This window comes from Mirounga leonina, unplaced genomic scaffold (genome assembly GCF_011800145.1).
Source record: "Mirounga leonina isolate KUSES-001 unplaced genomic scaffold, KU_Mleo_1.0 Mir_418, whole genome shotgun sequence".
Lineage (NCBI taxonomy): Eukaryota > Metazoa > Chordata > Mammalia > Carnivora > Phocidae > Mirounga > Mirounga leonina.
Window position 1 is genome coordinate 6,197,209 of NW_023270739.1, and position 24,007 is coordinate 6,221,215.

The 24,007-nt window shown below is 53.7% G+C and overlaps 2 pseudogenes; both read right to left on the reverse strand.

The window, feature by feature from the left end:
* LOC117998471 overlaps positions 1–3,064 on the reverse strand; it is a 21,599-nt pseudogene extending 18,535 nt beyond the window's left edge.
* Positions 3,065–11,785: 8,721 nt separating this feature from the next.
* On the reverse strand, positions 11,786–12,284 carry LOC117998472 (annotated as a pseudogene).
* Between the last annotated feature and the right edge of the window lie 11,723 nt (positions 12,285–24,007).

Here is a 24,007-nt window from a genome sequence, read left to right on the forward strand (position 1 = left end):
ATGCATCCTGGGCACAGGAAAAGATCCAAATTTAATCAACGAGTAGACTGCACATACTAACTTAAAAAAAAATCACACACACACACACACACACAGACTACATTGCAGCTCTTCCCAATGTGTTTTAAGTTAAAGCACTCACTCAAAAAAAAAAAAAAATTAATACCTAAGGCCTTAGAATAAAATTCTGCTACCAACTATATAAGCCTGAAGTTTTGTTTTTTTTTTTTAAGATTTTATTTATTTATTTGAGAGAGAGAGAGAGCACATGAGAAGGGGGAGGGTCAGAGGGAGAGGCAGACTCCCCGCTGAGCAGGGAGCCCGATGCGGGACTCAATCCTGGGACCCTGGGATCGTGACCTGACCCGAAGGCAGTCGCTTAACCAACTGAGCCACCCAGGCGCCCTAAACCTGAAGTTTTAAGAGCAACTATTTAGAAAACCTGGTTTACTTAACAGTACCTTTTGCAGAAGAGACAGGAGACTGACTCTAAACTCTATCACCACTTCACTGAACTGCACTATGCCCTTGTGGCCAGGAAATTGCATTTTTCTTTTTTTTAATCAAAGGAAAGCAGTCTTTATCTTTTGGACTTCCAAAGCTTGATCTATAGTAACTACAAACAACGCACTTTTGGAAAGTTATAAAAAATTCTTTGAAAAAATAACAATTTCAAACATTAAACACGCTGTTAAAATACTCATCCAATATTAATAATTTTTTCTTTAGTAAGAAGTAGAATTCTTTGGGGGCACCTGGGTGGCTCAGTCGGTTAAGCGTCTGCCTTCAGCTCAGGTCATGATTCCAGGGTCCTAGGATCAAGTCCCACATCAGACTCCCTCCTCAGCGGGGAGTCTGCTTCTCCCTCTCCCTCTGCCCCTCTCCCCTGCTTATGCTCTCTCTTAAATAAATAAATAAAATCTTTAAAAAAGAGAAAGAAATAGAATTCTTCATAGCAAATGCCCCAGAGTTGTTTCACTCGATCACAACAGTCATTAAAAACTGAACAGTTTGCTCAATCGACAAAATGTTTTTGTAGCCTTCTTGAACATCTGTAGGTCTGTCTTCTTTTGTCTCAATAGGCACCACATTTATCTGAGTAAGTAACAGCAGATCGCATCTGACAGATACTAACACTAAGCCTATACACCGTACTGAAAAAAAACTAACACCGATATGTGTGCTTACTATCTGGGTGTATCATCTGATGCACATAAAAGCCGATCTAGTTAAAGCCCTTTGGGGACAGGAGAGTTTCCTCTGCCTTGACTGGTTCTCGTTCTAACCAGCGAACTCTAGCTTTTGGCGTATAATGACACTCTTTCAAAAAATCCTGCAACACTGATGGTAAAGGGAGCCCATCAATTCCATCACAGGTAGTCATCTACAGATTACTGCCTGCCAGATATATCGCAGGCTGAAAGGGAAAGTCCTGTTGAGTGATCTAGTAAGCAGTGGTTCAAAAAACATGCAAGAACTAGGATCTTTATAATGTTCTAAAAGTCCTGTTACAGTGGAGGAGTGAAATACACACGGGTCATGGGCGTCAAAACTAAACTTGTGATTCCACTGTTCAGTTTGGGCATGCAGGGGTCGGTGTTGCCACGGAAGCTCACCGAGAAGAGGTTGTCCTTTTGCGCAGAGTCCCTGAGCAGGAATGAGCCTTTCGGTTTCCCTTCGAGGAGGGCTTCTGCTTTGTAACGGTCCCTCTCTCCCTAGTAGCAGGGATTCCCTGTGATCTGAAGCAAGTCGGCACGCGGCAGTGCATGTAATCAATTTGCATGGGGACTTTCCAAGCTCCCTGTCTGCGAATGTGGACATGGCTGTCTCCAGACACCTGACGTCCCTTCTGCCTACGTGACTACAGACACAGGGTGGTTGTCCTCTTCTGAGTCACAATTAGCTTGTGGAATTGCAGGATTGTCCCCACTTACTTCAGTCGTTCCAGGAGCTGACTTTGGTCCCAATTTACATAATGGATTAACCTGTGAGGTGACCTCAAATGTGTGTATTTGTGCATTGGGAGGAGGGTCAACCCCCTCTTTTTTTTCTTTAATATTTAATTTATTTATTTGACAGAGAGAGAGACACAGCGAGAGAGGGAACACAAGCAGGGGGAGTGGGAGAGGGAGAAGCAGGCTTCCCGCCGAGCAGGGAGCCCGATGCGGGGCTCGATGCGGGGCTCGATCCCAGGACCCTGGGACCTTGACCTTCAACCCCCTCTTCAATACTAAGCCACCTTCTTTCTCGAAGCCTATCTTCTTCATCTTCTGTAGAAACCAACGATGGATCCAATGTATCAAAAAAAGTTTGAGTGTGGGCTCACAAGGGGCTGTATGCTGTTTAATCAAATGCCATTTTGGGGCTAAATCTCAGCCCCAAAGGAAATGGGCATTTCTCAAGCCTTAATTCAGAAAGGTGTATTTTTCTTTTATTAGAAAAGAGGGGTTTTGACTGCTTGCTGTAAGCTCTCATGGGAAAACACAAGCCCACAGCGTCCGGCAACCTCTGTCTCAGAGGGCGGCTTCCGACAGTTCTGCGGACACCAGTCCTTATCGAGGACGGAGCTTACGCCTTACCCTCTCTCTCCTTTGAAGTTCTACCAAACTTTTTATCAGTATCCAATGCACTCTGTGTCTTTGTAGAACAGGAATGTTTTTTCTTCCCACCCCACGGAGCATGCACAGAGTAGGACTCTCTTCTTGCAAATCTCGCTCCTAAGGTGACACAAGAATCATTATCCTTGTCACTGCTTATTTCAACAACCAGAGGAATTTTAGTGGCACAGTTTTGGTTTCTCCTAGAAGAATTCTTGGAAGGGCTTATTCTCAGTTGCAAGGCAATGTTTTCTCTTAAGGGACTGCTTTGTTGCTAAGGAGTTGAGTCTCCTATACTGATGTTTCTCTCTTTCACAAACATCTGTTGGAGTTCATGTCCACATCTTCACCACGGCTCCCTCCCTCATGAACGAAGAGATTCTGACACCTGTATTTGAAGTGATCCCACATCTTCCCCACTTTATCCATTGATTATAAGGTCGGTTTGGGCGCGTGGAGCGGCCTCATCCGGGGGCACCTGCGGTCAGGCAGATGGTCCCATCTGTCCCCGCCGACTGCCCTGTTGAGGGCAGTCTCGCTTCCTCTGGACTGAGCTCAGGGCCCGGGGACCCCAACTCTGCCGGATGCCTCACCACCCCCTTCCCCAGCCACCTTCCCCCCTTCCTCCCTCCCCTCCTCCAACCCCCACTGGAATGGAAAGTACCTCTCTTCCATATCAGTTTTAGAATAATGTTGTCTATCTATATCCACAAAACATTTTGCTGGAGCTTTTCACAGGAATTGTATTAAGTCCATATGCCAATTGGGGGAGAACTGACATCTTCACCATTTTGAGTCATCTTCACGAACATAGTATGTCTTTCCATTTCTTTGTCTTTGTTGATTTCTTTCATCAGCTTTCCGTGAGTTTTCAGCACGCAAGTCCTGTGTACGTGTTTTGTTAGATTTACACCTAAGCATTTTATTTTATTTTTTTTGAGCAACTATAAATGGTATTTTATTTTATTTATTTATTTTTTAAGATTTTATTTATTTGACAGAGAGAGACACAGCGAGAGAGGGAACACAAGCAGCGGGAGTGGGAGAGGGAGAAGCAGGCTTCCCGCCAAGCAGGGAGCCCGATGCGGGGCTCGATCCCAGGATCCTGGGATCATGACCTGAGCTGAAGGCAGACGCTTAACGACTGAGCCACCCAGGCACCCTGTAAATGGTATTTTAAATGTTTATATCTTTTGTTTCTTGGCTGAGACTTTTGTTTTCATCTGTTTCAGATGTGTTCGTAACACTTCTCTTATCTTGGTGTGGGCATCTTTGCTCATTGGGCTTGAGATCTTCCTGGCTTTTGGCATGATGAGTGATTTTCTAGTGAGGCCTGGATATTTTGGGCATTATGGGATGAGACTCTGAATCTTGTGCAGCCTTCTGCTTTAGCTAGTCGCCTGGGATGCTTCTGAAGTGGGGAAGTGAGTAAAGTGCCTCATTACTGCCAAATCGGGTTAGAAGTCCGAATTCCCCACTTGACCTCTGTTGATGCCAGAGTTGGTGAGGCTCCTTATTGCTGCGGAGGTGGAGAGGCAAGTCTCAGCCCACTATTTGGCCTTCCCTGATAGCACCCTGGCAGGGAGATTGGAGCACCTTATACACTGCCGAAGGGGGATGTCTAGGTTTCCCACGTGGTCTTGCTGGCACGGATGGGGCCACAGATTTTTCTGAAGGGTTTGGCTGGAGTATACCAATTATTGTCTAAAATTTTTCTGTCTTGCTAGCTGCCTCTTTTCTGGTTCTTTGGCTGATAGAGTAGGCTTTTGTTGTTTTTGGGGGGGGGGGGTGATAGCCAAACCTCTTGGCATTTCCAGATTGCTGGCTTCTTCAGCTTTGAGTCTGAGATATACGAGGTAAATAAAAAAAAAAAAATTCCAACAACCAAGAAACTCATTGCTGTGTTGTTTCTTGGGTCCTGCGATCCCTAGCTAATCTGCCTTCTCCCCTCCCTTCAGAGCCTCCTCGGGCTTGTTTTATATACCATGATTAAGGTTTTATTTGCGCTTAGTGGGAAGAATAATAAAAAGTACATCTACTACTTCTCAGAAGCAGTCCAATTTAAATTTAAATTTTACTTTTTATTTCAAGTGGAGATTGTTCCGTTAACTAAAATCTTTTGTTCTTCATATGCTTTCACTGTCCATGCTAGGCCCTCTCTTATTTTATATAAAGTCTGTGTGTGCATCTCCCCTCATTCCTGAACCTACCCCGAATCTCCTCCCTCCAAAGACTCCTCTTCGAATGTACTCACGATATGCTCTTAAATATACACCCTCAACAAGCATGCAGCTTTTGGGGAGTGTGTGTATCCCTTTTAAGTTTACACAAATGGGATCACGTCTGACATCCCATTTTATTTTCCTTTTTTTACTCAAGACCAGGTCTTTTGGGTTGACCCATGTTGTTTTACAGATGGGCTACGTCTTCTCCCTTCCACATGCATCCCTCACATTCCTTACGCATTTCCCTCGTGAGGGACGCCTGGTTGTCTCCACTTCATAGCTGCTGTTAGCAGTGTTGCCGGAAACTTCTCGGCCATGCTCCCTGGAGACCCGGGTGTAACGTGCCCCAGGGTTTACACCAAGGCGAGGGGTGGCTGGCTCTCGGGCACCCACTGTCATAATTGCTCCAGGCCTGGCTTATTGCTCCTGCGAGAGCAATACCTGCTCAAGCCCCCACCAGCGGTGTCTGGGAAATCCTGCTGGGAAGACGAAAATAGCATTGGGAATTCTCTGATAAAGCAGACAGTATTTTGGCGAAGAGAACAACCGCCCTCTAAATCATGTTCGGGCTTGCAAACAGCCAGACAGTATAACCCAAGTTTCCCTGGGATTTCCCCCGTGATCACGGGAGAGTCCTGCCTGGTCCGGTGGACGGGGACTGGGGGTATGGGGCGGGGAAACATCCAGAAGCAGGGAGAGACTTAAATGTCCAGAGATCCCGGAAGTTGAAATAGTCACTGGGAATTGGAAATGAATGAGGGACGAAGGGAAGGGCCCCTACTATGGACCTGGCATGCAGTTCATACTCAATTAATATTTACCAACTGTGAAAACGAACCAAGGAAGGAATGATTGGCCCGGGCCTCTGCACACTCGCTGCTGGAGGTGATGGGGTCTGTGCTTCCAGGAGCCCCAAACCTCATTTCCGGTCAGCTGGAGGTGCACATTTGTGAAGGGGCACCCAGTGTCCTTGACGCCCCTATACCTCTGCCTCTGATCTCCCCACCTGTCTCTTTCGGCCTCTTAACGTTCGGTCAGTCACTCATTCATCCCTAAAATCTCCCAGACATCTAATCGGCCCGGCCCTGTGCTTTGCTCCTGGGGATTGAGATGAAAAATCACTGATTTAGGTGCGCCCCCGCCACCCCTCCCTCTCCCTGCCGTCTCCTGGCCTGGCTCCTATTTGTTCTCTGGGTCTCTGTGCTCAGCCCCTCGTAAACCAGCACCCCCCCCCTCAGCATTATTCTTCACTGACTTCCTGGACTTCCCTTCAGGGCATTCATTGCAATTTGTCAGTGTCTATTTCTGCGATTATTTAATTTTTTTGAAGTGTAACCTATTACTTATGACTGTTTACCCACAAGTGTATGTGCCTGGCACATAACAAGTGTTCAGTAAATGCTGTGGCCTGACCGTCAGAGGAATAAGGGCTGAAATGAAGGTGCCTATGGCTCTTTGAGGACAGAGAAACCTCCTCTGTCTGGGGCCAGGAGGGAGGGCTTCCTGGTGGTGGTGGTGGTGACCCCAGAACAGAGTGTTTTCCAACTGGACAAGGGAGTTCCAGGCAGAGAGAACTGCATGGCATGTCCAGGAGATGGACAATAAATTGCTGGGAGCCATGGAGGACTTTGGGCAGTGTAAGTGGAGGATTTTTTTTTTAACTTCTTACTGAGGAGTAAAATATGTAAAGAAAAATGCCTGTATCATTCAGTGTCCAGCTGGATGAATCTTCACAAGCTAAACACACCAGTGTAACCAGGGCTTAGATCAAGAAACAGGATATTATCAGCATCCAAGAAATCCTCCTTGTGCCCCCCTCCCCAGGCACTCTGCCTCCTTTCCCCACGAAGATAACCACCATCCTGACTTGTGCAATTTTGTTTCTGAGATTCACATAAATGGAATCCCACGGTGTGGACTCCTTTGTGTCCAGCTTCTGCCTCTCAACACTGCGTGGGATGTGTCCAGGTGGCTGTGTGCTCATCCTTCATCCATTCCACTGTTGATGGATATCTGGGTTATTTCTGGGCTTTGGCCACTGTGAATAAAGCTGCAACAAATGATCTTGTCCATGTCTTTCAATGGCCGTATGCATGCATTTCTGTTGGACATAAACCCAGGGGTGGGATTCCTGGGTCCAGGGGAGACAATGCCAAACCATTTTCCCAAGTGCTTGCACCAGATACGCTCCCTTTCGCACCAGTGTTCTGGGAGTCCCAGTTGTTTTGCATCCTTGCCAACACTTGATATTTTCATTACCTTTCCTTTTAGCAGTTTTGGTGGGTATGTAGTGATACATTGTTGTAGTTTTATTTTGCATTGCCCTGACGACTAATAATGTTTTCGTGGACTTAGAGGCCACTTGCAGAACGTCTGTTGTGAAGGGCCCACTCAGTCTCTTGCTCCTTTTTACTTGCTGCCTCTCTTTTTCTTATTGATTTGTAGGAGTTCTTTACATATTTTGGAAATGAGTTCTTTGTCAGGTGTATGTTTTGCAGATCTTCACTGGACTTGACACCAGGGACTGATGTGGTTGAACTGCATTGCTGAAAGCTCCCCCTGGCTGCGGGGGGGGGGGGGCAGGACAGATTGTGAGACCCCAGCAGGGAGGAGGTGCCATGGAGGTGCTGACCAGGACAGCGGCTGTGCGGCTGGATGGCAGGGGCCGGGGTCTAGAGAGACTTCAGCTGCACAATTGACAAGCACCCTCTGTCATATCATGTCATGACAAAAACAAGACGTGAGTGGTGATGGAGTGTGGGGGAGGGGGCAACAAGGCGGGCTACCGGGTCTCGCTGGCTGGCCGATGAGCTGACGCACTCTGCCCACCCAGCTGGCAGCAGCGAAAGGCGGCTTTGTCCTCCCAGGCCCCACCCAAGCCTGCTGGTCGGAGATGCTCTGGGGTCACCGTCGGGACACTGGACAGAGTGTCCAGTGGTAGAATCTGGGTCTCCAGTGGCAACTGTGACAAACACCCCCCCTGTCAATACACACACATGGCTGGGCTGGCCCATGGAGACCCTGTGCCCCAGATGGGTTGGCCCCGGCGGGATCTGGCCTGGCCAGGATGGACAATGCCCCCCTGTCTGCAGTCTCCTCGCTCCTACTGAGTCCAGGCTCAGGGGATGAAAGTCCTGCTCCGGTCCTCAGTCCCCAGGGAAAGGGTGGAAACAGATTCTGCAGTGTCTGGACTTCCGCCCAGCAGCGGGGGACAACGCTGGAACTGGGCCTGACTCCCTCCCAGAAAGCGAGGAACCCCGCGTCTGTACCGCAGGTTAATTTCTCACCAAAGTCCCACCCCCATTCTGTTTCTCGGTGTTTACTTGGAAGAGTCCCGCAGGCTCCATCTTGCAGCACTGGGCTCAGCAGATCACAGCATTTCTGCTATGATATTGGAATTAAACCTTACAAACTCCTTCCATGACGGGAGGAGGAGTGTAACACTGGCCATGGGCTGCACGTGCTAGCCGCCATGCACACGTGATGTCAATCCTTCCTCCCCACCACCTTCTAAGGGAAGTGTTCATTTCTTCATCTCGTAAATGAGGATACTGACTTGCCCACGTTTATACAGACAGCGTGGCAGAGGCTGGATTTGAACTTGGGCCAACTGGACCCTGCAGCCCCCCTTTCACTATTTTCCGGACAGTAGGGGCCATGGGGGGATTGAATGTCCCCCCAACCAGTGGCCTCACCCTCACATTACTGTGTGTGGGATGGGCCTGACTCTGAGCTGAGCTACCAGAAGGGGTGGGGGAGGGGGGGGAGGAGGGAGGAGGCTGGCCTGAGAGAGCTCAGGTTCATATTCTGGCTTTGCTCCACCTCTCTGGGTGACCTTGGGTGAGTTACATTTCTCAGAGCCTCGACCTCCCCATCTGAGCAGTGGGGTAATCCCTCCCCAGGCTTGCTCCCTGGGTTCTTGGCTGAGCAAGGTATGGAAAGACCCAGCCGAGCTGAGCCCAGACCGGCCTGTCTGCTTTTGTCACGCTACTTGTTTGGATCCCTCCTGGAGCCTAAGCTGACCTTTCCTGTTCCCTTTTTTGGTGTTCGGGAAGAGTCAGATGGCTCCCCCGCCCCAGCGCTCTCCAGCCTGCACTTTTCCCAGCTTACTCAGTCCCCAGCTGCCCAAGTGTCCCAGGCAGTCCCTGGGTTCTGGCCAACGGTGCTGCCCCCATCCCGGGGCTCCAGACTGGCCAGATGGTACTGGAAATAGCCTTGATGGGAGAGTCCCCCCTTTCCGGCGCTCAACCACTTCCTCTCTGATAGAGCGCGCCCTCTCCAGGAGGTTCTGCTGGGCGGACTGAGGGACATGCCTTGGGTCCTCGTCTGTTGTTCTTGAGTGTGTCCTACGGTGGCAGACACTGAGTGGCTCCTTCCTTGGCATCCATTCCCTTCCCTCCCTCCTGACAGCACCCCACGTTTCCCAGCCCACCGCCGGGTGGGGTGGACTCGGTGTCTGCTCCAGGTGGGCCCTGATTGGTTTAAACCAATTACTATAGCCCATCGCACGGCTCCTGTGATTGGCTCAGGGATGGACACGTGACTCAAGTCGTCCAATCAGAGCAAAGACCTCTACTTGAGCTCTCCGAGAGGTAGACTGGCTCTCTCCACTGGATGTGAAGAGAAGGTTAGACCCAGACCCAACTGGGGGCCTTACTGAGACCCCCCCCCAAGGGACAGCCAGCCCGGGACAGGCGCAAATGCCAGAACATGGAGCCAAGAGATGGAGGCTGAGAAACCAGGTCTTGTCACCCTGTTTGCAGGGCTGGATCCAGCTTTGCTTGAAACCTCAAATACCCGTAGTGCTTTTCACTTGCTACACAGCCCACAGATTTTAGGCGTTGTTGTTTTTTGTTTTTTGTTTTTTTTTAAAGATTTTATTTGTTTATCTGACATAGAGACACAGCGAGAGACGGAACACAAGCATGGGGAGTGGGAGAGGGAGAAGCAGGCTTCCCGCCTGGCAGGGAGCCCAATGTGGGGCTCGATCCCAGGACCCTGGGATCATGACCTGAGCCGAAGGCAGATGCTTAACGACTGAGCCACCCAGGCGCCCCACACAGATTTTAGTTTTTAAAGCCAACTTGAGTTGGGTTTTCTGTGACTTGGAACCTAAAAATCCTGAACGAGGCCTATAACATAATGAGGGCCAGGCCTCCTCTTCCTGCTTGTCCAGCTTACAGGATGGAGCCCTGGGCAATGTGGCAATGCTTGTGTGGAAAGGTGGCATCCTTAGTCTCAGAAGCAGAAGACCACGTAGAGGTTTCGAGTGGATTTTTCAGATGGGAGCACCGAGGCTCCCCAATCTCTAGCCCTTCCTTACTCCACTGGCCGTGTGCCTAAGGCCTCAGGCAAATGGGAAAGGCTGAGGACCCAGCCTGCCGAGTCCTCAGGCCTCTGGGAAGGCTCCTGTCTTCCCCCACCCTAGTTCATCTGAGGATGGAGGCTGTGTTCTGTATTGCTAAAACCAGAGAGGACCCGGCAGGTGCACGGAAGGTAAATAGTTCTCATTGCAGGCACTCTCAGTAGCCTACAGGTCAAGTCCAGACATCTTAGCCTGACATCCAGGACCCAATGCCCTTGACATTTCCTCTTCATCCTCTGCTCCTTCCTGGAGGCAGGGAGGGAAGCTTGGAGCAGCTGTGCCGCCTTCTGTCTCTGCAGAAATGCATTTTGTGTGTCATCAGGCCAAGGGGGTGTCACCGGAATTTCACGACCATAAGTCTCAACTTGGCCCTAGGTGTTTGTTTCGATGAGCTATTTCTGGGCCATAAAGTAAAGGCCTAGACAACTATCACTTTATGATCTCTCGCGGATTCTGTGGGTCATGGAGTTGGGAGGGGCTCAGCTGGGCTGTTCAGGGTTTCAGAGAGTGGCAGTCACGTGGTGGCTGGGGCTGAAGCATCTGGGCCCTGGCAGGACATCTCTCCCTCTCCATGACCTCGGAGCTTTTCCGTGTGGTCTCTCTGCATGGACTAGTTTGGGCTTCTTCACAGCATGGCGGCTCAGGGCTCCAGCAGGAGTGTTCTACAGGATGGAGGTGTTTCCCGTGTCGTTTCAGGGGCGTGGCGGCATCACTTCCACCGCATTCATCGCTGGGAGTGAGTCACCAACCCGCCCAGGTTCAAGGGGAGGGGAATTAGATTCCACTCTTTAGTCGGGGAATGGAAGGTTCTAGAAGGGCTTGTGGGATGGGAGATGTTGCTGTGGCCATCTTGGGAAAATGCATCTGCCAGCATGCTGTTGGGCAGTGCAGCTACATTTCTCGGGTCCCCTTGCTCCCCTTCCATATACGAGGGCTCTTTCGCACCTTCTCCTCCCTCTGCAAACCTTCAGAGCCCTCTGCCCTTATTTGTAGCCCGTTGTGGTGCTCCTTTTGCACTGAAATAACAGAAGGAATCATGGGAGAACATCCACATGCTCCACCCACCCTCCTGCTGGGCCCTGCACCTGCTCATGCTGCCTTCCCTGCTGGTCTTGTGGGTGGAGTACCTGTGAGTCTCCCGTGGGGCGGCCCTTCACACGTGCACGTGCGCTGGACCCCATCCCTCCTGCAGTCCACACTCAACCTGCTCCACCCATTTCCCCTCCCTGGGTTCACTCTTTGGGAGAGAATGCTAGTTCTCCCATCTTAGAAACCAAACAAAACCTGAACCAAACCAAAAAACAACCCTGTCTTCACCCTATCACTCATGCTGTCTACTCCCAGGTCAACCCTAACATTGGCAGGGTCTGGGGCAAGCGTCCGGATGGAAGTCTGCGGACTCGAAGTCTAAATATCCAAGCGGCATAACCACGTGAAACACGTGTGAAGTCAAATATGTGCTCTTTCTCCTTGAGAAGTAGATCTTTTTTCTCATTTATACAGTATTTATTTGTCTTCCCTCTGTCAAACCCTGAGCCAACCACTTTCCCCGGGCTGCCTGGAAGCATAGGAAAAGGAACATACAGGGCAGACGAGACCTATGGGAAGTGGACATGGCTCCTTCCCATGGCAAAGAGGAGGAGAAATTCCACCATCAGGCACGAGGGCGCCATGGCCTCCAGGAGGGCAAAGCCCAGAATGGTGCAGGAGAAGAGCTGTAGCTTCAGAGACGGGTTCCTGGCATCACCAATGATGAACTCCCAAACACAATGGCCGTTCCAGCCCCAGAGCCTGCTGTCCCTACCGTGGCAGCCCCAGCCCCAGTGAACTTGGCTGCTGTGTCCATGTCCCTTGAAATGGCCCTGGTTGGGAAGCTCCGGCTAGGAATATGTGAGGTCAGGGGACGTGGGGCTGCCAAGCTGCTAGGCTCTCATCTGTCGGTGTCTCCGGTGGTTTTAACACCGCTGCAGACAATGATGGGCTCAACAGCTGAGAGGCCCTCCTGACCAAGAAGGGGGTGGAGACCAGCTTTGCGCAGGCGTCCATTCTCAGCGGATGAGGGGCTGTGGCAGGAAAGCTGCTCCCAGTGCAGAGAAGACAGAGAAGGAGAAGTCGATCTTCTTAATGAAGAGTTTGCATTCCGAATTCTCCCATGCCTGGAACACGGCGGCACGCGGGGAGCCAGCCTTGGCTGGGGCCCTGGCATGGGGCCCTGGCTCTGGTCTCTGGCCCAGGCTCCTTTCTTTTCTCACCCTTGGCTCCACTCGCACTTTGACCGGCCCTGAGCACCTGTTTGTGGACACCCAGCCCAGACTGAGCTCTGTCCACTGTCCCCCACCCTGCAGTAAACAGCTTCCCCTTGGCCACCACTGGGGTGGGTCATGGGAGGATGACTTGTGGGGACCTCTGAGCCTCTTGTTTGGGTTTCGGGGCACCACTGAGGCTCTCCCGTACAGCCAGGCTCCTGGGAAGAGTTGTCCTGACTTGCCTTTTTGAGTTTCTCTCTCCTGTTGCCAGTGTAAGCCTCTCCCACCAGGCTAGTGCCCACCTCTCTGCAGGAACTGTATTTGTCCCACTCCTCTCTTGCGCACCCCCTCCCTGGCTCTTCTGCTGGTCCCCTCTCATCTCCCCAAATAATAAATGGTTGGGGGAACCCAGGGCTCAATCCTTGGACCTCCTCTTTGTCTACATCCCTTCCCAGGGTGATCTCCTCCTATCTCATGGGTTAATTGCCCTCCACAAGCCGATGACACCCAAATGTGTGTCCCCAGCTGGGACCTGGACTTCAGACTCCCGTGTCTGGCTGCCCGCTCCACCGTGCCCTGGGGATGTCTCAGATTCATCCCTGGACTTTTCAACCTTTGCCGACCAACCTCAGTGCTGGCTGCCCCTGTTCCCACCCAGCCGGAACCTGCCCCTCACTTGTCGAAGCCCCGCCCTCCCAAGTGCTGGGACCCACGTCTTGGAATCTGCAAGCACCGTCTTGGAATCTGCAAGCACCGTCCGCTCCCACTTCAGAATACATTTAGATTCCCGCTCCTTCTCCCCACCCCCACACTGCCAGCCCAGCCTGGTGCCCCACCTCTCTCTGCCCCTCACTGCCCCCCACCCCAGGCTGCCACAGGGCAGGCTTACTACAGCCCAAGTCAGCTCATGCACTTCTTTGGTCAGCGCCCCACTCCTGCTGTCCCTCAGAGGAAAAGCCCAGGTCCCCACCATGGCCCCACAAGGACCTATGGGTCCCCTGCTGACCTCATGTTCCCTGTGTCCCCCTGGGGCGTTGCATGTGCTCTCCCCCTCCCCCACCTGAAGCCCTCTTTCTCTGGACTCCACACCTCACTTCCTTTTGTCTCTGATCAAATGCCACCGTGGGAGAGCCTTCCCAGACCACCTCACATAGAATGAACCCCCGCCTGCTCCGGCCTCGTCTTTCCTCGTAGCGCCTTTTACCATCTGGCATGTCATACATTTTACTTCTTAATTGTCCCATTGCCTGTTTCCCTCCATTGGGATGGAAGCTGCGCTGCAGGATTCTCCAGATGGTGCGAGGCACATAATAGGTCCTCAAATAGTTCTTGAATGAATGAATGAATGAGTTGCTAATCAATCCTCGCATTCTTTCCCCGTGAGTGCCCACTTAGCTTCAGAATCTCTCTCAACCCAGCACGGCAGACTTGAGGTGAACTGAAGCCTGTAGGTCACTCCTGCTCCAGACAAAGTTGGTCCCCTGGCCACCCACCGTGCTTCCCTCCATTACTGCTCGCCCTCCCTGAAGCCCTCCTGTGGGGTGCCCCGGGGGGACTCAGTCAGTTAAGTGGCTGACTCTTGATTTCTGCTCAGGTCATGATCTCAGGGTTCTGGGATTGAGCCCCACGTCTGTCTCCATGCTCAGTGGGGAGTCTGCTTGAGGATTCTCTCTCCCTCTACCCCTCCCCCACTGAAATAAATCAATAAATCTTAAAAAAAAAAAAAACCCTCCTATGAGGAGTCACCTCCTCCCTGAGGCCCTCCTGATTCACCTGTCACTTTGTCTCTACCTCTGGGGCCTTCTCGGGGAAACCACAGTATATCTGTGTCTGTGTTATCAGTGACTGGTGACCGTCCCACCCTCCCAATGGACAGTGCCCTTGCCAGGGAGGGCTACATCTTCAGCATTTCCGTAACTCAACACTCAGCAGAGCCTTAGTACAACACGGTAGGTGGGCTCACTCAGTGTTCGCTATCTCGAGTTGAACATTTGACTTAGTTTTATGCTCAACATTTTCCGTTAGGCCATCATTTCTTTTTATCTTAAATCATGTTTGTTTGCGGGGCGCCTGGGTGGCTCAGTCGTTCAGCGTCTGCCTTCGGCTCAGGTCATGATCCCAAAGTCCTGGGATCGAGCCCTGCATCGGGCTCCCTGCTCTGCGGGAAGCCTGCTTCTCCCTCTCCCACTCCCCCTGCTTGTGTTCCCTCTCTCGCTGTGTCTCTCTCTGTCAAATAAATAAAATCTTAAAAAAAAAAAAAAGTCATGTTTGTTTGCTGCTTCGTCTTTAATTTGTTTTTTTTTATTACATCTTTTTCCTTTCTCTGATTATAAAACAAGTGCACATTGCAGAAAATGTTGAAAATAGCCAAGAGTATAAAGGAAAGACAAGATTACTCATAATCTAGCAATCGAGAGATAACAATTATTAGCATTTTGTGTAATTGCTTCGACTTTCTTTTTGGGTGCACATTTTTTTTACTAAATCTTATCTTGTGACAATTTTTTATGTCATTGCGATTCTTCAAAGACATCATATTTAATGGTTGTGTAGTACTCCACCCACTCCATTCAGTTTATCGTAATTCATTTCATCAAGTATTCCAGGCACAAAAAGTCCTGACACGTGCCCTGTGCCACCCTCCACATACACAGACAGACAGACACACAGACAGACACACAGACAGACAGACAGACACAGACACTCACACACACCACACCCGCAGACATGCTGGTGCACACCCCCATGGCTCCCAATCCCACAATGGAGGTGATTTCCCAGCGGGGGGTGAGGAGGGCACTGGTCACGCGGACCCAGCAGGGTGTGTTCCAGGCTTTTCCTTTTTGTGGGCCCTCAGACAGACAGATGTTAGGACAGACACTCACAGGATAAGTAGGCAGGGCGAGCAAGCAGGAAGCAGACAGGGGCCCAGGCCACGTGGAGGCAATGGCTTTGGGGGTGTCTGGGCTGTCAGGGGGATTGGGTGATGGGGAAGGTGGGGTTGTCGGGAGCAGGACTCTGGCTGCATTGAGGGGCAAGTCCTGGACAAGGGCAGGTGGCAGAACGGGGCTTCCTCTGCTTAAGGCTGTCAAGGTATGCAGAGGGAGGTGGGTGTTCCCAGAACCAGAAATCTGAACCTCAGAATCCCAGGACCACAGCGGGTCTGAGTGGGGCTGGCCCGGAGGGGCCACCTTGTCTAGCTCTCCAACGGTCATGCAAGGGCTGAGGTCTAAGCTTAGGGACCTCTTGCGACTCCTGACTTGGGCAAAGAGCTTTTTCTGCCTCCCCGTGTGGCCTGGACCAGGTTCCCCCATCTCAGTCCCCAGAGCCAGAGCGAGCTCTTGAACTCTGCAATGGGCATTGAGTATAGTGCAGGGTCTCCAGGACTGGGCTGAGGGGCTTGGGGTGGTCCTTGAGCCACAGGAGAGGAGAAAGGGAGGGACACTGGCACCCAGGCTGGACCCCGAGGTGCCCACCCCTGTGCAGCCACTCTGCTTTCCTTGCTGGGCCCCATGTGACTCTGCCAAACTCCCCAACTGCAGAGAGAAGTGCAGGGAGAAGAGGGGGTGGCTGAATCTGGGGCCACCTGCTCACAGGCTTAGTCTCCTGAGGAGAGGAGGTCTCTGACATGGACCCCTGGGGAGCTGCCCTGTTGAGCTCCTTCCCAGACTGCTCTGGCTCTCACGGTCTGAAACCAGAGGCTGTTTGCAGGGAAACGTGGAAATGAATGAACTCAGCGCTGGGTGGCTTTCAGTAGGGGCAGCAAATGCAGGAGGTCCAAAGTCAGCTCAGCCTGGCTAACTCTGGGATCTTGGGCAAGTTATTTCCCTCCCAGGACCCCCAAGACATACCCAGGGAGGAGGGTCTGGAGCGAGACCTCCATGGGACTGTGTTGTTTCCAGTTCTCTGCATCTCAGAAGCCTGTAGACCATTGCTGCGGATGGAGGTGCGGGTGGTCCCTGATCAACAGCGAAAACTACTTAGCCTGCGCTAGGGCAGGCTCAGGGCAGGGATGGGCTGGGTTTCTGCCCTTGGTCAGGGGAAGAGGCACTGCGAAGAAGGGGTTAGTAGATCACAATACCACAGTGTCACGGGGCTGAGGTTGCTTAAAGGAGGGAGACAGCCCTCCCCTTTTGTAGTTGGAGAAACTGAGTCTCAGAGAAGGAAAACAATTGTTCCAGCCACTAGAGGCTAGAACCCAGGAGCCCTCTGCCTCTCCCCTCTCTACCCACCCACCTCTGCCCTCTGGCCACTCTCTGGAGCTTCCCCGGGGGGGGAAGGGAGCAGGCTGGGGAACCCCAGAAGGTAGAACCAAAAGCTGAAAGCCCTCCCCTGTTGACGGACTGTCCCCAGACCTCCCAAACCTCTCCTTTCAGGGTGGGGGGTTTGTCTGCTTCTGGGACAGCATGAGGTGAGTGGGACTGGGACCAGAGGGTTCCCCTAACACCCCAAGTCCAAGGGACACCCCAAATGGGATGCTGTCCTGCCATGCCCAGACAGCCTGGAACTGGGCCAGCGTCCCGCAGCGGCCGCTCAAGGCAGCTGGATGGGGCTGCCGCCAAGAATGGCAGGAATGCGGAGCGGCTGCGTCCTTCCCGTTCCTCCTCCTCCCCCCACTCCTAGAACAGGATATCCCCTGTCCAGGGAAGCCCAAGTCCAGCCCCCTTATGGGAAAACCTCAGGGCATGTGGTGTGCATGGCTCCTGCCCTGGGATGGGCACCCGGTCCGGGGAGACCTAAGGGCCTGGCACTGCAGGGGAGGACACGGTGGGTCTGTGTGGGGTCACCACGGTGCTGAGGCCCTACTATGTGCCAAGTGTTTCATGTGTATTAACTCGCTGAATCTCACAGAGAACTCTGGGAGAGGCTGTTTTCCAGATCAGGATGTTGAGGCTCAGAGGGGCTAAGGAACTTTCCTGAACGCCCCAGCTGGCAAGTGGCAAAGCCAGACTCGACCCAGGCCAGCCTGACGCTGACGTCCTTGCTCTCAGCCATGAGGCTAGGTGGCCTCCATACCCTGTGGCTGCTGGGGGCCGTCTCCTGGTGCCCCCAGCCCACCCGGCACCTGCAGAAAGGTAGGCCCTTCCTCTTGGCAACTGGTCTGTTTTGCAGTTGGCAGAGGGTCAGTGTGGAGGTTTGTCTCTGAGACACGGCGACTGGAAGGTCAGCTCTAGGCCTCTCCCTGGCTCTTCTTGCAGGATCCCAGCACTGGTGCATCCCAGAGTCTGACCCGGGGACATCCCATTGGCTCAGGAGGGGGCTCCTCCGGACCCGTTGTGATGGGCAGAGGAGGCTGTCACTCGGGGGGTTCAGGGATAGGAAGTGGGGCTCTGGGAAGACTGGAGGGAGCTGCAGTGGTTGGGGGAGAGCCTGAGCTGCACAGACCCCAGCCCCGTGACTCTACGTGCTCCTTCTCCTCCACAGCTGTGCACCCATCGCCTCCTTCCCGAGCCCAGCTTGTCCCTGGCCCTTCAGCTAGGCTGCACGAAGAGTCTGGAATGCCTAGCCCCGGACGGAGCTCTGTTGGCAGGTGGGGGACAGAGAGGCCTGCAGAACATTAGGCTGTGCCCAGCCCCAGCCCACACCAGCCCCCTCGGGACTGGAGAACATAGCCATCTACACAGGGGGATTGGCCCATGAGAAAGAGGGGAAACCGGGGCTCAGGGGGGCCAGGTGACCTGCTCAATGTCACAGAGCTGTCACTTAGCAGAGCTGTAATTTGAATCCCAGTCTTGTCTTGGCACCCACCAGCCCTCTCGAAGGGTGTCTGGGCTAGAGCCACTGGCCCCTCACCTTCTCCTGGCCTTCCCTCCTGGTCCCTTAGCCCCTGAGGTCTGGCTGGTTCTGTTCCAGTGTGTTGTCCCGCACTGGTTCCTGGTCCCCCGGGGGGCCAGGGTCAGGTAAACAGGATCCCAGCCGCACTCCCTGACCTTGTTTACCTCCCGAAAGAATGTGAGGGCATTCTTCCCCTTCCCAGGCTGTGAGTCACCCCTCAGCAATGCACCAGGCTCCCGCCACTGCCTGCCCGGCCCCCATTCAACCCCCTCCGGACGGGACCCTTGCCTCCTCACCCGGTGATGTCAACCATGTTAGCCCCCCACATACCCCCCCCAACCCCATGGAGCCCACCGGGCCTTGAGTCGTCATGGCGACAGCTCACAACAGGAAGCAAGGCCCCATGGAGGCCTGTGTTGGGGCAGAAACACAGGAAGCAGCGCTGAGCACTGCGCAGCATTGTCAGCCTCGTAAAAAACAAAACAGGACAAAAAGATTTAATGAGAACAATTAGCCCAAAGAAAAAGGAAAAAAAAATGGCCCAAAAAACAAACAAAGCCAAACAGCCTGAAGGCAGGAGGCTGGCTGAGTTCCAAGGACCCCGTGTTTCCCCTCCCAACACAATGTCAGTTAAATAATACTTCCTTCTCAGAAGAAGGCTCCTGGGGAAGATGAGGAATCCTTCCCAATGGCTCCTCTGCTGAGTCCCCCAACTTCTGAGGTCCCCCCAAGGTTAGCCTGCATCCCCTCAATAGCCTTGACCAAGGCCCAGCTCTGTAACCTCCACTGAAGGCTTTGGGGGACCCGATGGGCCAGTGTCATCCCCATGCCTCCCCACGGCATTGTTACTCCCCAGGTCCTGCAAGGGGAGGCGTCCAGCTCAGTGGAAGACAGAGCACAGGGCCTCCAACCCTCAGATGGAAACTCATGCCCAGCCCCACTGCTGTGGGATTCTGTGCAGAGAGATCTCTCCTGCACTTCGCTAGCTCACCATCACCATCATCACCCTACTCGCCGCCTCCCTGAGGGGTTGTGAAGCTTAAGTGAGTTGGTATATCGACTCACACACAGTAGGTGCTCGGTGCACGTTGGATGAACAAGTGAAAGGACCAATGAGCCAGGTGAAAGTTCCATGGAGGCGGTTTTCCGCCCATTATGAACAGTCAGAGATGGACAAGGTGCCCCGTAAGGGGCAGAGCTGCCTGTCGGTAGAGGTGGGCAAATACAGGCTGGGAAGACTTGGGGTCCTGTAGAGGACCCCCCGCCCTGGGTAGGGGAGGGTCCAGGGGAAGAGCCTCAGAGCTCCCTCCCTCCCACCAGCTCAGGGCCTGGCCCAGAGATTCTGTCTGGATCATTCGATCTAATCAGGTATCTCTGGCCGGTGCTGTGAGGTGGAGAGCCTGCAGCTTGGGAGGGCAGCTGGAGGTGCTGGGACCCCAGCTCTCTCCCCATGACCTGGAAGGGGACCAGGACCTCGAACCAAGCGCAGCAGGCTCTGGAGCAGAGGCGGGTACCCTCGAGCCCTTGGGAACATGATGGATCTGGATGACACGGGCAGGACAGCGTCATGGCGGAGCGCAGGCCATCCTGCGATGTCGGCCCAGCAGAAGCAGTGCAGGGCCTGAGCTGGGGCGGGAGGGGCCGGACACTTAGCGGAGACTGATGGAGGCTCAGGGCTGGCCCCTGCCATCAGGGAGGCCACACGGAGGAAAAGGAAAAAGCTGATCGGAGTTTCTCTGGCGGTGATGAAGTGGGTGGCTGCTCTGCTCAGGACACAGCTCACACACAGGTATGCAGATGAGAAAGCCCGACGTGTTCCGGGCAGGGGAACTGGGCCCACGTGACTGCAGTGGAACTCGGTGTCACAAAATAAGAGGAGACCTGGTGGGAAAGAGATATTGGAGCCAGGTCACAGAGGGTCTGGAGTGCCACCCCCAGGAGCCAGCGCCTGATGCTCCAGGCACCCGGGCCCGCTGGTTGCGTCTGAGCAGGGCAGTGATGGTGCAACTGGGTAATTTAGGAGGCCGCCTCTGGACAGAGTAGGAATGTGGGGTGGGGACATACCAGGCAAGAGCACAGAATGGGAGATCGGAGGATCTGGGGTCTGCTGACTTGGTTTTTTTTCCTTTTGAACTCAATATCAATGACACATCATAAGTGTTCAATCAGTATTTATTGAATAAATGAGTGATAACCACCTTATACTGAGATATTTAGTTTGCATACACTGTCTTACTAATTCTTACTACAACCCTATGAAGTAGGCCTCGTTCTTCCCAGTTTTTACAAATGAGTAACGGGAGGCTAGGAGAGGGTGAGGGACTCGCCCTAGGCTGCACAGCATGTAAAGGTGGAGCTGGATTCCAGCCCAGCTGATTCCACCTGCCATCTCAGGCAGGCCACACTGCAGTTATTTGTCCTGTGCTGGCTCCATGCCAAGCCTTGGGGACACATAGATGGTCAACCTCCAGCCATGCCTCCGAGGAGCCCGTGGATTAGTAGCCTCGGTTTCCCCAGCCATAGACTGAGGGGTGGTGGAGGAGGCCCTAGGTCCCTCCGAGCTCCAGCACAACCAGCCTCAGTGAGGAGCTACGGTGCTGGGGAGCCCGGTAGGCACCGTGGAGAGCGGGGAGGCTGTCCCCGGCCGGCTGGGGGAATGGAAGGCTGAGACGGAGGACGGAAGGAGGGGCACCTGAGAAGAGATCAGATAACCGTGGCGTGTCCCTCAGGAAAAGGAGCAGAGACCTGGGCTTGGCGAGGGGCAAGAGCAGGTGTGGTCGGGGCCAGGAGAAATGAGTATCAGCCGGAAGCTGGGCTCCAATCACTACGGTTGGGGTTCTGGCTACACCTCAGGGCCTCAGGTGCATACCAGAAAGGACATGCCTGCCCACACCGTCTTCCTGCTTCCTCATCCGGTGCCCCTCACCCACCTGCCACGGGGGTGGGGCAGGGCCAGGATCTCTTGCAGTCCCTGGTGGAAATCCTCGTGGGGGCTGTTGAAATGGGATGCAGGAAAGGGACAGAGTCCCGTGGGCGGTGTGTCCTGGAGCAGGTGAGGGAGCGGACGCTGGGCCGTGCTGGGAGGTGCCCCGGGAGGCCAGATGGGAACCGGGCTGGCCTTCTAGGACAGGAAGGGACAAAGGGGCATCACAAGTGGCTGAGGGAGGGGCAGATACTAAATATCTCAGTATAAGGTGGTTATCACTCATTTATTCAATAAATACTGATTGAACAGGCCAGAGTCCTGTTTTGGTTCTGCTCTACATCGGGGTGGGGGGTTCTGTTGAGTTCTCCCTGCTCTGAGACTCAGTGTCCTCGTCCGTGGAACGAAGGGTTCTGTCAGAAGAGGCAGCAAGCTGGCCTCGTGCTTGAGTCTGGACCGTCAGGGCTCAGGTCCGCCTCTGCAGCCCCTTCAGCTGGCCCGACGGCGAGGAGCTTTCATAACCCAGGCCGTAGTATGCTCCGCAGTGGGGATGTGTTCTGGCCACAGCAGTCGCTGGCTCTGTGCCTTGGGCAAGATGCTCGGTTTGCACGCCTGTTTCCCTGTTTCTACGAAGAGGGTTGTAAGAGCACCCACTTTCTGGGGTGCAGGAAGACGCCGAAAGTTCATACACCCACAAGGGCAGAATGGTACCGGGCAAGGTCATAAGTGCCCAGAGAGCCATCCTAAGATGCCCTCTAACTGGGGATCCCCGGGACAGCTCCGCTTCTGGCCCCTGGGCCCACCCCAGCCCTCAGGACAGAGTGGGAATGGGCAGAGGAGGAGGGAGAGAAAGCATGGGACTCACAGCCCCAGAGGTTGGGACCGCCTCCATTGGCCTCTGTCTCCTGGCCGTGATCTTGGTCCTGTGGCTCAGCCATTGGGTCCTGCTTTGTCGTCTCCCTCCCTGGACTGGGCGGGGCTCGGCACACAGCAGGAGCTCCGCGGGAAGCCTAGGTCCTGGGATAGAGAGCATGACCTGGGTTCTTGGTGAGTCGCCTACCCTCTCCAGGCTTCAGTGTGCCCCTCTGTAGAACGAGAGTGGATGCCCGAGGACCCGAGGACATCACATTGTGGAGGCTCCTGGTGTTCCTCTCTCTTGCTTTCTCCTTCCAGAATCATCAGCTTCCTTTCCACCAGTTTCCACCTCTCTGTTGGTTCTCCCCCAGCAGTCCATCCTCAGTGTCTGCCCTAAAACAAACTGACAAGCCCCTTGACCCAGCTCCGCCATCCTTCTCCCCCCTCCCTCTTGTCCACACTGCCTCTCCACCTGCCCACGCCCCTCCCCATGCTGTGGCCAGCACTCCGGAGACGGCCTCCCTGTCTCCCTCCGGCTTGGCTCCAAAGAGCCCCTCTCTACTGGCTTCTCCTCGGTCTGCTTGGCTTCCCCTGCCAGCCTGGACCCTCTGGGTCCTTCCTGGGGCCTCGGTCCCATCCTCTTCTCCGCTCCCAGCCCAGCCATCCACTTCTAACCCCTCCCCGGCAGGGGCTCGGTGGGCCAGGACCCACAACCTAGCTGTGTAACCTTTAGTTAGCTACTTACCTTCTCTGTGCTTCAGTTCCCTCACCTGTAAAATGGGGCTAATGGTGGTTTCTACATCCTAGGGTGGTGGAGGGATTAACTGAGTAATAGGTGTAAAGCACTCAGAACGTTCCTGCACATAGCGAGACGGAGCCCCTGAGTACTCAAGTTACACAGCCATTAACTGTCAGAGTGGGGACTTGAGCTCGGGTCTCCTGGACCCAAGTCCTGTTCTCTTCCATTTTCCTTGTGACACACTCATCACCCCACCCTCCCTGAGGGGTTTTGCAGCCAAGGGCAAGGCATCCTGTCTCCAGAGGTGGAATCTCAGGGGCAGAAAAGCAACTAGGGTAAGACGCCCTGAGGATCTGAAGTGACACCAAGGACCTGCCTAGGGGGACCCTCTTCCATTGCTGCTGTGGGTCCTGCAGGTTCTGGCTCTGCCCTCTTTGGGGTTTCATCCCTTGAGGGAAGTTGGGGAACAAGGGCTGGGCAGCCGGACGCCTGGGGGCCTGGCGCCATCTGGTGGTCACAGTGAGTCCCGCTGCCCTCTTGAGCTCACGATGAGAACTCTGAAGAGGCACCTGACATCCTATAGCCATCTTTCGGCAACTGGCCCTTTAACAGCCCTCCCACCCCCTCTTGTGTAGCCCCTTGTCTTCTTCCCTCTTCCCTATGCATCGCTTAAGCCAGCTTCTCGCCGAGCATTTATTTGTTCACTCAACAAACACTAACCCCTTATCGTGTGCCTCGCTCTACGCAGAGCCTGGGATGGTGAGACAAATCCGATGTGTTCCCTGTCCTGGAGCAGCCTGACGGGGAGACACGCACAGACAGACAGCAGGATCAGGGCTGTGACTGGGGGAAGCCCGGAGCTTTTGCTGGGGGTCGGGCAGGAGGGTTAGCCTGGGATGCTTCGTGGAGGAGGGGATGCTTGAGCTTCATTTTGAAGAATGGACACACAGGGACTGGTAGAGGTCCATGGTGATCACGGCGGGGGGGGGGGATGCCAAGGAAGGAAACTGCATAGGGAAGTCCTGAGCTGAGACCCACTGAAGGGTGGTCCAGTGTGTTTTCTAACACTACCAAGCAATTAACTCAATTCTGTTTCTACCTACCTGCAGATAGTGTTGGATCCCGCAAGTTAAGGGCTTCTCAGTCCCACAAGTCTCCCCCCACCCCACCATATCCCACTTCAGATGCCAATCACAAGTCCAGGTTTCTCACCTGTGCTTCCGACCAACTGATCTGCCATAAATCAGAGGCTCCCATGACATCTTCCTCAGGTTCGATTAAT